The 14,269-nt window shown below is 42.1% G+C and overlaps 1 protein-coding gene across 1 annotated transcript in view; it reads left to right on the forward strand.

The window, feature by feature from the left end:
- The window catches only part of NSG2 (neuronal vesicle trafficking associated 2), a 175,361-nt gene that overhangs the window by 98,798 nt on the left and 62,294 nt on the right, over positions 1-14,269 (forward strand). The gene's annotated exons all lie outside the window — the stretch shown is intronic.

Genomic DNA, 14,269 nt, shown 5'->3' on the forward strand with positions numbered 1-14,269 from the left:
TCGTTCCCTTGCTGCGTTGGGCAGTAGCAGGCGTAGTGTTTAGGGCACGGCCGCTCCGCTTCTGCACCCTGCTCCCTCTTTTGCTGTGCTGGTGGCTCTGTGTGACCACCGCCTCTTCCTCCAAACTACTCAGGTCACCTGCATGACCTTCATTCCATGTGGGGTCAAGGACCTCATCGTCCTCCACATCATCTTCCACCCAGTCTTCACCCCTGCCCTCCTTGTCGGTCTCCACAATTCTGAACGCCGCAGCAGTTGGCACCTGTGTTTCGTCATCATCGGAGACATGCTGCGATGGTCCTTGCATGTACTCATCTTGAGAAATAAGTGGTTGGGCATCGCTGCACTCAATCTCTTCCACTTCTGGGGCAGGGCTAGGTGGATGGCCCTGGGAAACCCTGCTGAAAGAGTCCTCAAAAAGAAGAAGAGACTGCTGTATGGCTTGGGGCTCAGACTGCTTGCCTGATTTGCAAGGGGGTGAGGTGAAAGACGGTTGGACATCGGTTGCAGGTGCCAACTCTGACCTTTCTGCAGTAGACTGGATGGGAGACAATGTGAAGGAACTGGAGGCACTGTCAGCAGCAAACCAATCTACTATCGCCTCTACGTGTTCTGGCATCATCACTTCTAGAGGCGTATGATGCCCTACCAAATACTGATGCAGGTTCTGTCGCCTACTAACACTTGAGGAAGGTGTTTCACTTGTGCGTGTAGCTGGCACAGATCGACCACGTCCTCTCCTTGCAACAGGAGTTCTACCAGCAGCACCACGACCCAGGCCACGGCCCCTATTTGACGGTCTCCTCATATTTCTGTAATTTAATCTTGCCCTAGAAAGGTGTTTATTGAATAGCGGAACAAAACAACAACAGTATCGCACGGGTGTATCTCACAGTCAAAAATGCAAACTATGCCGCAATTTAATATTTTTTACCCCAAAAGGGTGTATATTGAATAGCGGAATAGGAAAAAGGATAAAAAACGGTGTATCTCACATGTACAAACACAAACTAGGCCCCGATTACAATTTTTTGTATCCTAAAGGCAGGATGAGGAAGAGCAGTAGGAGGAGTTGGGAACAGGAGGCAAACTGAAGCGCCCTGCAATCCTCGGCGGTAGAAGGAGATGCGCCAAACAAATTTAAAAAGGTGTATCTCACATGTACCGATACAGACTATCCCGCAATTAAATTTTTTACACTCAAACAGGGTGTATATTGAATAGCGGAATAGGACAAATTTTACAAAACGGTGTATCTCACACGTACAAACACAAACTAGGCCCCGATTACAATTTTTTGTACCCTAAAGGCAGGATGAGGAAGAGGAGTAGGAGGAGTTGGGAACAGGAGGCAAACTGAAGCGCCCTTCAATCTTCGGCGGTGGAAGGAGATGCGCCAAACAAATTTAAAAAGGTGTATCTCACATGTACCGATACAGACTATCCCGCAATTTAATTTTTTACACTCAAACAGGGTGTATATTGAATAGCGGAATAGGACAAATTTTACAAAACGGTGTATCTCACACGTACAAACACAAACTAGGCCCCGATTACAATTTTTTGTACCCTAAAGGCAGGATGAGGAAGAGGAGTAGGAGGAGTTGGGAACAGAAGGCAAACTGAAGCGCCCTGCAATCCTCGGCGGTAGAAGGAGATGCGCCAAACAAATTTAAAAAGGTGTATCTCACATGTACCGATACAGACTATCCCGCAATTTAATTTTTTACACTCAAACAGGGTGTATATTGAATAGCGGAATATGACAAATTTTACATAACGGTGTATCTCACACGTACAAACACAAACTAGGCCCAGATTACAATTTTTTGTAACCTAAAGGCAGGATGAGGAGTAGGAGGAGTTCGGAACAGGCAGGAGGCAGACTGAAGCACCCTCAAATCCTCGGCAGTATGAGATGCGCCTCAAAAATTGGAAAGGTGTATCTCACACGTACCGACACAGACTATCCCGCAATTTAATTGTTTATACCCAAAGGTTTTGATTAAATAGCGGAATAGAAAATATGATATCAAAAGGTGTATGTATCTCACACGTACCGACACAGACTATCCCGCAATTTAATTGTTTTTACCCAAAGGTGTAGATTAAATAGCGGAATAGAAAATATTATCAAAAAAAGGTGTATGTATCTCACACGTACAGAACCAGACTAGGCCCCAATTACTATTTTTTGTACCCCCAAAGGCAGGATGAGGAGTAGGAGGAGTTCGGAACAGGCAGCACCCTCAAATCTTCAGAAGTATGAGATGAACCCCAAAAATTGGAAAGGTGTATCTCACACGTACCAACACAGACTATCCCGCAATTTAATTGTTTATACCCAAAGGTTTTTATTGGATAGCGGAATAGAAAATAATATCAAAAAAAGTGTATGTATCTCACACGTACAGAACCAGACTAGGCCCCAATTACTATTTTTTGTACCCCCAAAGGCAGGATGAGGAGTAGGAGGAGTTCGGAACAGGCAGCACCCTCAAATCTTCAGAAGTATGAGATGAACCCCAAAAATTGGAAAGGTGTATCTCACACGTACCAACACAGACTATCCCGCAATTTAATTGTTTATACCCAAAGGTTTTTATTGAATAGCGGAATAGAAAATATTATCAAAAAAAGTGTATGTATCTCACTCGTACAGAACCAGACTAGGCCCTAATTACTATTTTTTGTACCCCCAAAGGCAGGATGAGGAGTAGGAGGAGTGCGGAACAGGCAGCACCCTCAAATCTTCAGAAGTATGAGATGAACCCCAAAAATTGGAAAGGTGTATCTCATACGTACCAACACAGACTATCCCGCAATTTAATTGTTTATACCCAAAGGTTTTTATTGAATAGCGGAATAGAAAATATTATCAAAAAAAGTGTATGTATCTCACACGTACAGAACCAGACTAGACCCCAATTACTATTTTTTGTACCCTCAAAGGCAGGATGAGGAGTAGGAGGAGTACGGAACAGGCAGCACCCTCAAATCTTCAGAAGTATGAGATGAACCCCAAAAATTGGAAAGGTGTATCTCACACGTACCAACACAGACTATCCCACAATTTAATTGTTTATACCCAAAGGTTTTTATTGAATAGCGGAATAGAAAATATTATCTATGATAAATGATGTATCACCCTAAATTCCCCAGGCTCTTTTTTAGCTATAATGCCTAATGGGGATATACAAAAATTCTCAAAAGGTGGATCCGCAAATGGTCCAGACACCCTACCCAGTTCAATTTCTTTAGCAATTTTTAGACTAACTATTTCACTAAAGGAAGCAATTAAAGGCAGGTTAGCTTGGATAATGCAACCTGAACCTGTAAAAGCAGGGAGAAAAAAAACAGAATCAAAACCTTGAAAAAGTAAAAAGGCATTTTCACTGTCTGGGTAGAGATGAAGCCATGGTAACATTTTTACCAAGCTCACCCGAGTTTACGCTTTTGAGAAAAAGACTTTCTCTAGGATTTTGAGCCACCATACCTGAGGCCTTCTTAAAACATTTATTAGCAGGATGCGACCCAGCACAAAAAGAGCATTCATGCCTAAATCTGCAGTTATTAGGCCATTTACATTGGCTGTCATTAAAACTGAAACATACACCTTTACGGTGCTGTCCCATAGTCCCTGTTTTAGGAAAAACAACAGGCTTTTGTGGTAACAAAAGATTAATCCACAGCCCAACGTCTTTAACTCCCCAAGTCAGGAACTTGTAAATAGACAATTTCTGTCGAAAAGACTCGTCATATCCATACCAACCCAACCTGGAAAACTCTTATAAGCCTCCAAAATAATTTCCAGGTGCTGGAACAAACCACTACACAGCTCAGGTCTCTTTTCCCCCAATACACTGGCAAAGATGCAGAAACCCTGCAACCAATTGTTAAACAAACGTGGAGGAGATCTAAGCTTGTCCTCATGTACTTTTTCACCGTCAAACTTAGAAGGTCTAAAGTTAGGTAACAAGGATAAAACATCCACATAATCCCCATTCCAAATTTTTTCTTTCACACCATCTTTAAGATGAAAACCCAATGGGGAAACAGCACACGGCAATGCCTCTTTAAAATGGTGAGTAGGAATAGCAACAGAAGGTAGGGGGGGAGAAACACTGGCCATAACACCACTACCACTAGCCACCCCTCCAGTAGGAATTAAAACTTCATTTCAATCGCCCCATACCTCATGTAAATTAGGAACTACATTACCAACCACGTTAGACAAACAAGCAGGGTTATCAACATTACATTTAGGCAATAACTTGTCACAAAATGACTGAAACATGTCAAAAAATTTTAGCATTACAGCATTAGACTGTGGCTCACCTTCAATACCTGCGCCACTAGTGACCGCAGGACCAGGAGAAGGCGACCGTTGAACCCTCGGAATCACCGTTGATGAAGGATCCGGGACGACCAACCTTGTACTCGAAGCAACTGCCGCTCTCAGACCATCCACCGGAGCTTCATCCTGCAAATCAAAACGGTTAAAAGCAGGCCTCAACCACGGAGCACCAGCTCCCAAACAATTTTTATTTACCCTCCCCCTCTTCGCTGCCCCTCTTGCAGCAGAAACGGGAACCGGACCGAACCTCCGTGGACGTTTTGACAACCGTAGAGATCTTCTAGAGACTCCTCCATCTTCGGCCGACGAGCGGAGATGACGACCGCGGAAGTCGTCACCGAGGTCAGGTCCTCCAACATCACCTATTCGCCGTCTTGAAGATGCGTCACTTCCTAGGTCAACGGGGGCCGGAAGAACGTCAGTAGCAGGCGACGAAGATGGTGGATCCGATGTCCCGGCAACGACTGATTCAGGCTGCATCGACAGGCACCTCCGCAACCAGGCTTCTCCATCAGCGCTGCTCGCTCTATCCACCAACTGCTGCAAAAGCGACTCCATCACAGGCAAGTCACAGGCAAAAACCTTCTTCCTCTGCTCCCGCTGACTGAGCCAGGGCTCACTTAATCTTCTTCTTTTATAGGCAACTGATTAACATTAAGGTATCCAAATTTGACCAATTACCTTTAAGTGACCAGTATTTTTACCAATCTACTTCAATCCCTTAACTGACCAATTGTATCTCTATGTTTATAGACCAAATAACCTTACTACTTTAAAAACTGATAAATTTTTCTTTAACTATTGTCAAGCCACAGCCCCATATATGCTGATTGGGTACTTTTGGACCCCATCTGCATATTCAATCTCATAAATAAAGACACCACCTATCTACATTTATCATAAGACACCCTAATTACCTTAAATTGCTGTCAGATCATCCTCCCAAATATAGGGAACAGAATTGAAAAGTCCAGAGATGTCCATTCAGAGTTGGATAAGTTGTTACAAAGGTAATAGATGAAAGCAAAGCAATAAGCAGAGCACTCCCAGATGATCAAAGATGTCCCATCAAAGGTAAACAAAGATCACAAGGAATGCGGTTTGTAAGCTGTTCACAACATTTTTTTCAAAAACAAAACACTTTCAGATCATGTACTACTCACTAAGGCAACAAGCATGGAGACATGACAGCTTCCTCCAGCCCCAGGCAGGGAATGTGGCACCGCCAATAGTCCTGCCTTTATATGTTCCCCCTGATTAACCGGCATCTGACGTAACTGGCGGATCACGGACATTAGTTCGCCTCCGAGCATGTGCGAACGCCGTCCATCGTTGACGGGACACGTGTGCCGCAAGTCCTCCGCTGCTATCTTGGAGAATTCACTCCATAGGGATGGTCACTTACCAAATGGGAACTAGAATAGAACAGGGTAAACATACCAAGGAAGAAACTTCCTGCCAAACAGGTCTAAACCCCGACCACAGCCAAAGATTATAGACCAGCAACGGCAGTGCGATAGGCAATGGTGCCCACCTCTAACAGGGATGAGAGTACACCCTGAGGGGCCACAACCATCCTGCGAGGAGAAACACCCCGCGTGCCCATACGATAAGTGATCTACCTATCCAGTGGTTGCTCTAGAGGATAAAATTCAAAAATAAGAACAAATATATAAGATTGCCAATGGACAAAACCTTCTCATAATCAACATGAAAATGGTCAAACAATGTTTCATTAATACCTCCAAAAAAAGCCCTTTAGGTAAACGGTCAGAAAATCATTGAGTAAAAATGATACAAATACACAAGAACATGCTTTCTTCTATGCATGGTGTGGTAAAGTGTGCGTCATGGAATGAATCAGTATAAGTAAAATATACAAACATATATAGAAAAAAAGATCACTGCTATAAGTTGGGCTTGAAGCCTTTGGCCTCATTCAAACTTAGCGCTTAGTGGCTTAGTGCTTAGTGGCAGACAGTTTATAGATCCACCTCGCCTCGCGCTGTAAGAGTTTTTTGTAAGCATCTCTTTGACCTTCATGAGGAGGGACATGATCTAGCGTGAAGAAATGGACATTCAACAAATCGAATCCATGGTACAATCCTATTTGTCTACTTATGAGAGTTTCCATTTCTTTTAGAGATTATTGGTCCCTAATACAGTGAAAAAAAGGTCTTTGTTTTCCCTATATATCAGGTCCCACAATTGCATTGCATTATATACACAATGCCAATTGTTTAAAAATTAGCAAAGAAGCATGATTTCCAGATCATGCCATTTGGTAACTTGATCTGGTGAGCATGAAGAATGTACACACAATAATTACACTTGTCACAAGGGGCAGTGCCCAATTTGGTAGTTTTCCACAGTGCCTTTCCTGCATGATGTGTAATAACTGATCCTTTAACAATTGAGATCTAGGAAAAGTAATTTCTGCATAGGGATTATGTATTTTGAGACTACCTCATCCGCCGTAAGTAGATGCCAATATCTCTCCATTATATGTCTAACTTTTTTTTGTTGTCCTGAGTAACTGGTAAATAACTTAGTAGGTGAGGTTAATTACCTACGTCCCTATGTACTCTCTTTACCCTCCTATGTACAAGATACAATTGATCTCTTAAGGATGCTAGATGGCATATGTATACCTGCAAATTCATGGTTGGTTGCGATTGATGTGGAGGCCCTATATAATTCCATCCCTCATGAGAGGGGGATTGAGGTTGTGGAGGGTGCTGAGCCCTGACACTATTGTCAGTTTGCGTGCCTTTGTCATCCACAGTTTCCTGTCTCTCCTCTGTTCTCTATCCCTCCTCCCCTCCCTGCCTGTCAGCTAGTGACAGTGCCCACCCCCCAGCCTGCTGCTGGAATAATTTTGAACACCTTATATATTCCTCTGTGTCTTGTTATGCAAGGTTCTCATGTCATGGTGATTTATAAAAAAAATGCAGTTATACCTGTTTTCAGGCTTACCGGCCGGCTCTCTCCTCCTCTCGTCTGCACTGACGTCAGTGGGGGAAACTCGGCCCTGCCCATTGCAGCTGTCAGACGATAGGAGGAGAGAGGCAGCAGCTCACAACCAGCATTTTTTTATAAGACACAGACAGGAGAACCTAGTATAACGAGACACAGAGGATTATATAAAGTTAGCAGAGTGGGTTAAAAACCACTTTAACCACTTAAGCCCCGGAAGATTTTACCCCCTTCCTGACCAGGGCCTATTTTGCGATTCGGCACTGCGTGATTTTAACGGACAATTGCGCGGTCGTACAATGCTGTACCTAAACGAATTTGACGTCCTTTTTTCCCCACAAACAGAGTTTTCTTTTGGTGGTATTTGATCACCTGTGCGATTTTTACTTTTTGCGCTATAAACGAGAGAGCGTCAATTTTGCAAAAAATAACAATATTTTTCACATTTTTTTATATGAAATTCCCCCAAAAAAAATGTAAAAATCAAAATTTTTTAACATTTTAGGCCAATTTGTTTTATGCTACATATGTTTGGTAAAAAAAATCGCAAAAAGCGTATTTTGATTGGTTTGCGCAAAAGTTATTGCTTTTACTAACTAAGGGAAAGATTTTTGTAATTTTTGTTGTTTTTTTTTTAACGCGTAATGGCGGCGATCTGCGGTTTTTTTTTTTGCGGTACTGCGACATTGCGGCGGACAGATCGGACCCTTGACTGACATTTTTGACACTTTTGGGGTTACCAGTGACATTACTACAGTAATCAGTGCTATACATATGCACTGTTACTGTAAAATGACACTGGCAGTGAAAGGGGTTAACTTTTTTTAGAGGGAGGGGTTATGTGTGTCCCTAGGGGTGTGATTCTAACTGTGATTGGCTGTGGCTTGAGGTGTATGAACAGTGATCAACGGTCCTACATAGTAGAACCGTATGATCACTATTCATACACAGGGGAGAATGACAGGCGGCTTGTTTACATTAGCCGCCTGCCTTTCTCCTGCTCTAACGGACGATCGCGAGTGACCGGCGGACATCAGGTCCGCCGGTCACACGCGCGGGAGCGCGCCTCCGGCGGCGCATGCTCGCTCCCTACACCCTCACAGGCTAGCGATGTAGCCCTACGTTGCTTTGCCTGTGAGGGGCTGACTGCCGACGTAAATCGCCGTGCGGCGGCCGCCAATCTGTTAAAAACTGAAATAACATTTCACGAATTTTCTAATAATGAAAAATACACCAAATGTTGAAACCTTGTAGCCATGACAACACACGGTACAATAATGAGTGTTTGCAGGCAACAGTAAAGTATGGTGGAGGTTCCTTGCAAGTTTGGGGCTGAATTTCTGCTCATGGAGTTGGAGAATTGGTCTGGATTAATGATGTTCTCAATGCTGAGAAATACAGGCAGATATTTTTCTATCATGCCATACCATCAGGGAGGCGTGTGATTGGTCTCAAATTTATTCTGCAGCAGAACAACAACCCCAAACATACAGCCAAATTCATTAAGAACTTTCTTTAATGTAAAAAAGAACAGTGATGGTTTGACCCCCACAGAGCCCTGATCCCAACATTGACGAGTCTGTACTCACATACTGCCTATTTAAATAATAGGGAATGTAAATGTGCCATATGTTCCGCATACATTCTCTGTTCACTCTAAAGACATGCCATATTTAGTTTTCTCATTTTCCAAGATGGATGATGTAACTGACAATGGATTTATATTTTACTCAGTCATGCAACACTGTACCCAAACAAAATGTATAATATTTTTTCACACAAATAGAGATTTCGTTTGGTGGTATTTGATCACCACTGTTTTTTATTTTCCGCTATATAAAAGAAAAGATACCAAAATTTTTGAAGAACACACGTTTTTCTTAGTTTCTGTTATAAAATTTTGCAAGTAAATTATATTTCTTCATATATTTAGGCTAAGATGTATTCTGCTACATTTCTTTGGTAAAAGTAACCCAAATCAGTGTACATGATTTAGTCTGTGTGAACGTTATAGAGTTTACAAACTATGGTATATATACACTATATTACCAAAAGTATTGGGGCACCTGCCTTTACACGCACATGAACTTTAATGGCACCCCAGTCTTAGTCCACATGGTTCAATATTGAGTTGGCTCACCCTTTGTAGCTATAACAGCTTCAGCTCTTCTGGGAAGGCTGTCCACAAGGTTTAGAAGTGTGTCTATGGGAATGTTTGACCATTCTTCCAGAAGGGCATTTGTGAGGTCAGGCACTGATGTTAGAGAGAAGGCCTGGCTCGCAGTCTGTGTTCTAATTCATCCCAAAGGTGTTATATAGGGTTAATGTCAGGACTCTTTGCAGGTCAGTAAAGTTCCTCCAAACCCAAACTTGATCATCCATGTCTTTATGGACCTTTTTTGTGCACTAGTCCAAATCATTTGGTGGAGGGGGGATTATGGTGTGGGGTTCTTTTTCAGGGGTTGGGCTTGGCCCCTTAGTTCCAGTAAAGGGAACTCTTAAGGTGTCAGCATTCCAAGACATTTTGGACAATTTCATGCTCCCCACCTTGTGGAAACACTTTTGGGTTGGCCCTTCCTGTTCCAACAGTCTTGACCTCAACCCGACAGAACACTTTTTAGATTAATTAGAGCACAGACTGTGAGATGGGCCTTCTTTCCAATTTTTGTAATTTTGTTGCCAAAATTTTTTGGAAAATGAAGAAATTATTAAAGTGTTTTTTTTTTTTTTCACAAAATTTTAATTTAACAAGGTATTTCTCTCACACAACATAGGCATACATACAACTACACCCCAAAAAAACATTCTGCTACTCACCCTGATTATGGAAATACCACATGTGTGGGCTTTATTCACAGCCTAATTGCATAGAGAGTCCCAAAATCCAAGGAGCACCGCCATGCTTTATAGGGTCGTAAACCACACATCTAATTTCCTGACTGCCTGTCACAATTTAAGAAGCCCTGGAGTACCAGGACAGTGGAAACATCCACAAAATGAACACATTTTGGAAAACACTCTAAGGTATTTTCTAAGAGGCATAATTTGCTCTTTCAAAGATGTAATTTTTTGCAATACATTTCTTGGAAAATGTGGAAAGAACATGAAAATGTATTTTTTTTTTTTTTTTTACATAAAGTTGTCAATTATTAAGATATTTTTTAACACAGTATAGGCATAATTAGAATTACACCCCAAAACACATTCTACTATACCTCCCAAGTATGGTGATATCACATGTGTGAGACTTTTTTTTATAGCCTAACCACATAGAGGGGTCCACAATTCAAGGAGCACCATTAGGCTTTCTAATTTCCTGACTACCTATCATGTTTTTTGAGACCCTGGAGCACCAGGACAGTAGAAACACCCAAAAAATTACTTCATTTTGGAGAGCAAACACCTCAAGGTATTTTTAAGAGGCATAGTGAGTCTTTTGGAAATGCAGAAAGAAAATAAAAATTATTTTTTTGTTGTCAGTTTTATAAGATATTTTTCACACACAGCATAGGCATACTTAGAGTTTAACCCCAAAACACATTCTGCTAATCCCCCTCGAGTATGGGGATGCCACATGTGTGGGTCTTTTCTTATTTTTGGACTGATTATGTTCAGAACATTATGTAGTGTATCACAAAAATAAACCTACACTGCATAGAAAATAATGTACATTAATGTTCGCTTCTGTATGAGGGGTCAGGGAAAATAGCTTAGCGTAGTGTTACCCATAGCAGTATCAATTTTTATAAGACAAACAAGCCTAACCTACTGGTACATGGCTGCTGACAGAAATGCCATGTTCACTGACCAGGAAGTATAGGGGGCTGAAGAAAGGAAGAACAAAGAAGTTCCTGTAGTTCCAGAAGTGCAATTGTCTGCAGGGGATGGCTGGGATTGGTGTCTGGCAGGAATGTATTTAGCCGGACGTGCAGATGGGTCAGTTCAGGTGGCAGGTAGTCAAATTGTCAATAAACAGGCAAAGAATCAGTCTAGGCAGAAACATGGTCAATAAACAGGCCAGGGTCAGTACAGATGGTAGGCAGGGGTGACCATGCACTGGTGTGATGGGGATCAGGAAGGCTTTTTTTTGCAGCACAGTGTCACTATTGATGCTGCTCTCAGAAATGATCAGAGACACTGTATACTGCAATGGCATTTAGTGTCACTGATCACTAACCAGAGCAGTATAAGGTCACCAAAATGACACTGCACTGCTCTGATGACAGTGATCAGTGCCATATCCTTTTTCTTTTTTTTTACTTTTCAAGTGTGTAGTCTCTCCATTCACAGCTGATCACTGTATGAGGAAAGACATTGCAGCCTGTGTTTTAATGTGATCTGCTGTGATTGGACATAGTGATCACATGGCACAGTACCCCGGTCTGTGATTCGCTGTGTCCAGTAGACACAGCGATCACACAGATGAGTAACCAGGAGGCCAAGTACCAGCTCCAAAAATGGAAAGATATATGGGTACATCCTCCTGAAACAAGAAGGCTCCTGCCTGCCCATTTATGTATAAAGGCCAGGCAGGAATTGATTAATTAAGGACAGTGTGTGTCTAATTTTACTGTTTACATTTTTTGTGAATAAATAGGGGTACTAATTACCCTTTACTCATTCCTTTGCGGGGGCCTCTTTTTTTTTTTTAAAGGGGGCTTCCAGAATATGATAAACCTCACAACCACTGGACTAAGTTGTGGGGAACAGGCCCTTGTCTTCATCAACATGAGGACAAGGTGCTTGACAAGTTGCTTTGCCAGGGGGAGTACTCTCTTGCAAGGGGACCGCCCCATGTTGAAGGCACGTTGTCAGGTATGGTTCAAACTTGTCCTCCCCCCCCCCTTTCCTGGCCTGCCAGACTGCATGCATGGATAAGGGGATGGTTTGCAATTTACAGGGTACTCCACACTTTTTTCTTATTTTTATTTAATGGGGTCCCCCCCAATGAGTTTGGTATGCATTTTTAGCTCAAATCACAGTTTTTTTTTTTAGGATCCTTAATAACATCTATATCAGACCATGAGCTGAAAGGCAGCCAGCTTTTTGTTGCACTAACTTCTATTGTGCTGCATAGTCAGGATGGTGTCACCCTGGCAAGAGAACCTAATCGGTTCACATAACACTAAAATTAAGGCTGGCCATACATTAGGTAATTTTCTTTTCTTCAACCATAGAAAAGAAAATCACTCAGTTCCCCCATCAGCACATTCAGAGTTGATGGAGGAATTCCTTCGACTGCACTATTATGTTCTGACAGTGGGAGGTTTCCCCACCATCAGAACACAATGATTACTGCTGTCGGCTATAACCAGGGGCAGTAAGTGTACGTAAAAAAAAAATGACAGATTGGTTGTACTAAAGTCAATCAATAGATCATTTTCAGTGCATCCAGCCTGCCCATTGATGAATCAAAATGTGTCCGGTTCCTGCTAAGCTAGCTGAAGCTAGCTAAGTCTTTCTTCCATAATCATTACCACATGACTGTGTTAAGATAATGGAACAATTGATTTCACAATGTGGGTGGGAGGGGGTGACCACACTACGGAATGGCTGCACATTGAGAGAGTTCCCCAAGGCTTCAGGCACATAAAGGAATGCCCTGCCAATGGAAGGATTTCCCACGGCCGCAGAAGTTCTTTGCTTCAGGGGCTACAGCAATATCACTCTGCTCACTCTGCCAGCAGCCTTCCTCTGGGTAGTAAAAGCCCAAACTCTTTCCTGCTGCTTATTCCACAGTCAGCTTTTTCAGAGTCCTCATCACCCCCAACCAGGAGCCCTATGAAATCCAAACCTAGGATGCAGACAACACAGGAGGACTGTATTGAAGTGAGCACAGCTAATGGGTCCACGTAGGATACCAGGGGGCTTATTATCCTATTAATGCATTCCCCACTACTAACTAGCCTATTTTGGACATAATGTTGAAAGATATGCTTATTTATTTAACACGTTGGTGGACACTCATAATGAGAAAGACGATGATTTAATTTGGCTCAAATCTAAAGTTGTGGATTTGGAGAACAGGTCACATTGCAATAATCTTAAAATCAGTGGTGTTCCTAAATATGTGCAAACCAACCAGCTGCACCAGTATGCCTGTGACCTTATATGGTCTGTCCTGCCTACCATTGCTCAGTAGTTAGTAGTTGCTGAGTCAGTGGTAGATAGAATGCATTGCTTGCCTTAACCATCTTTTCTGCCTGATTATTTACCTTGAGATGTGATGCCTCATCCACCTTATCTTCCTGATAATTTTCCTTGAGATGTGATCCTCCACATCGATATTTATCAGTTCAAAGAGAAAACACTAGACGCTTTTGGAAAACATGGCCGGATTCCAAGCCAATATTCTCTCCTAGCTCACCTTGCAAATTCTCAGAAATCTGCTGCCAATAACGAAAGCTCTGTGTAACTGGTGGCAACTGATAACTCACAAATGCAAAGATAAGCGATCATCACGAGGAAGCAATGGATTATTTCATGATTTAATATTTTCAATATACCTTTCTGTATTGCTGGAACATGCTCAACTGCTCTGTTTCACCACAGTTTATGCGCAGTTCGCACTACATCGGGAATCTTTTTTGGATCCTTCCTTATTATATGACTGTTGTTTTTCATTCTTTTTGGTTGCCATGGTTTTTTTTTTGTTTTCTGCTTTCGCCATTAACCTTTTTTGCAATGCAAGTTTCACTCAAGGTCTTCTGGATGCGATTCTCGTCAGTGTGTTTGGCATTCAAAGTGCTTTTCCTATGTTCATCACATTATCTGGCCTAATGTGAGTTCTCAGTTTTCTTTGACTATATATTTTCACAATGAGAATTTGGGAATTCATTTTTTTTCTCTAAAAAGGTTCACTTTTTGAAAATAAAAATATTTTGCAGGTAAAAAAAGTGCATTAAGTATTTTTTTTCCAAGAAGCCTGCAGAGCAT

Source organism: Pelophylax lessonae (assembly GCF_965119305.1).
Source record: "Pelophylax lessonae genome assembly, chromosome: 4".
Classification (NCBI taxonomy): domain Eukaryota; kingdom Metazoa; phylum Chordata; class Amphibia; order Anura; family Ranidae; genus Pelophylax; species Pelophylax lessonae.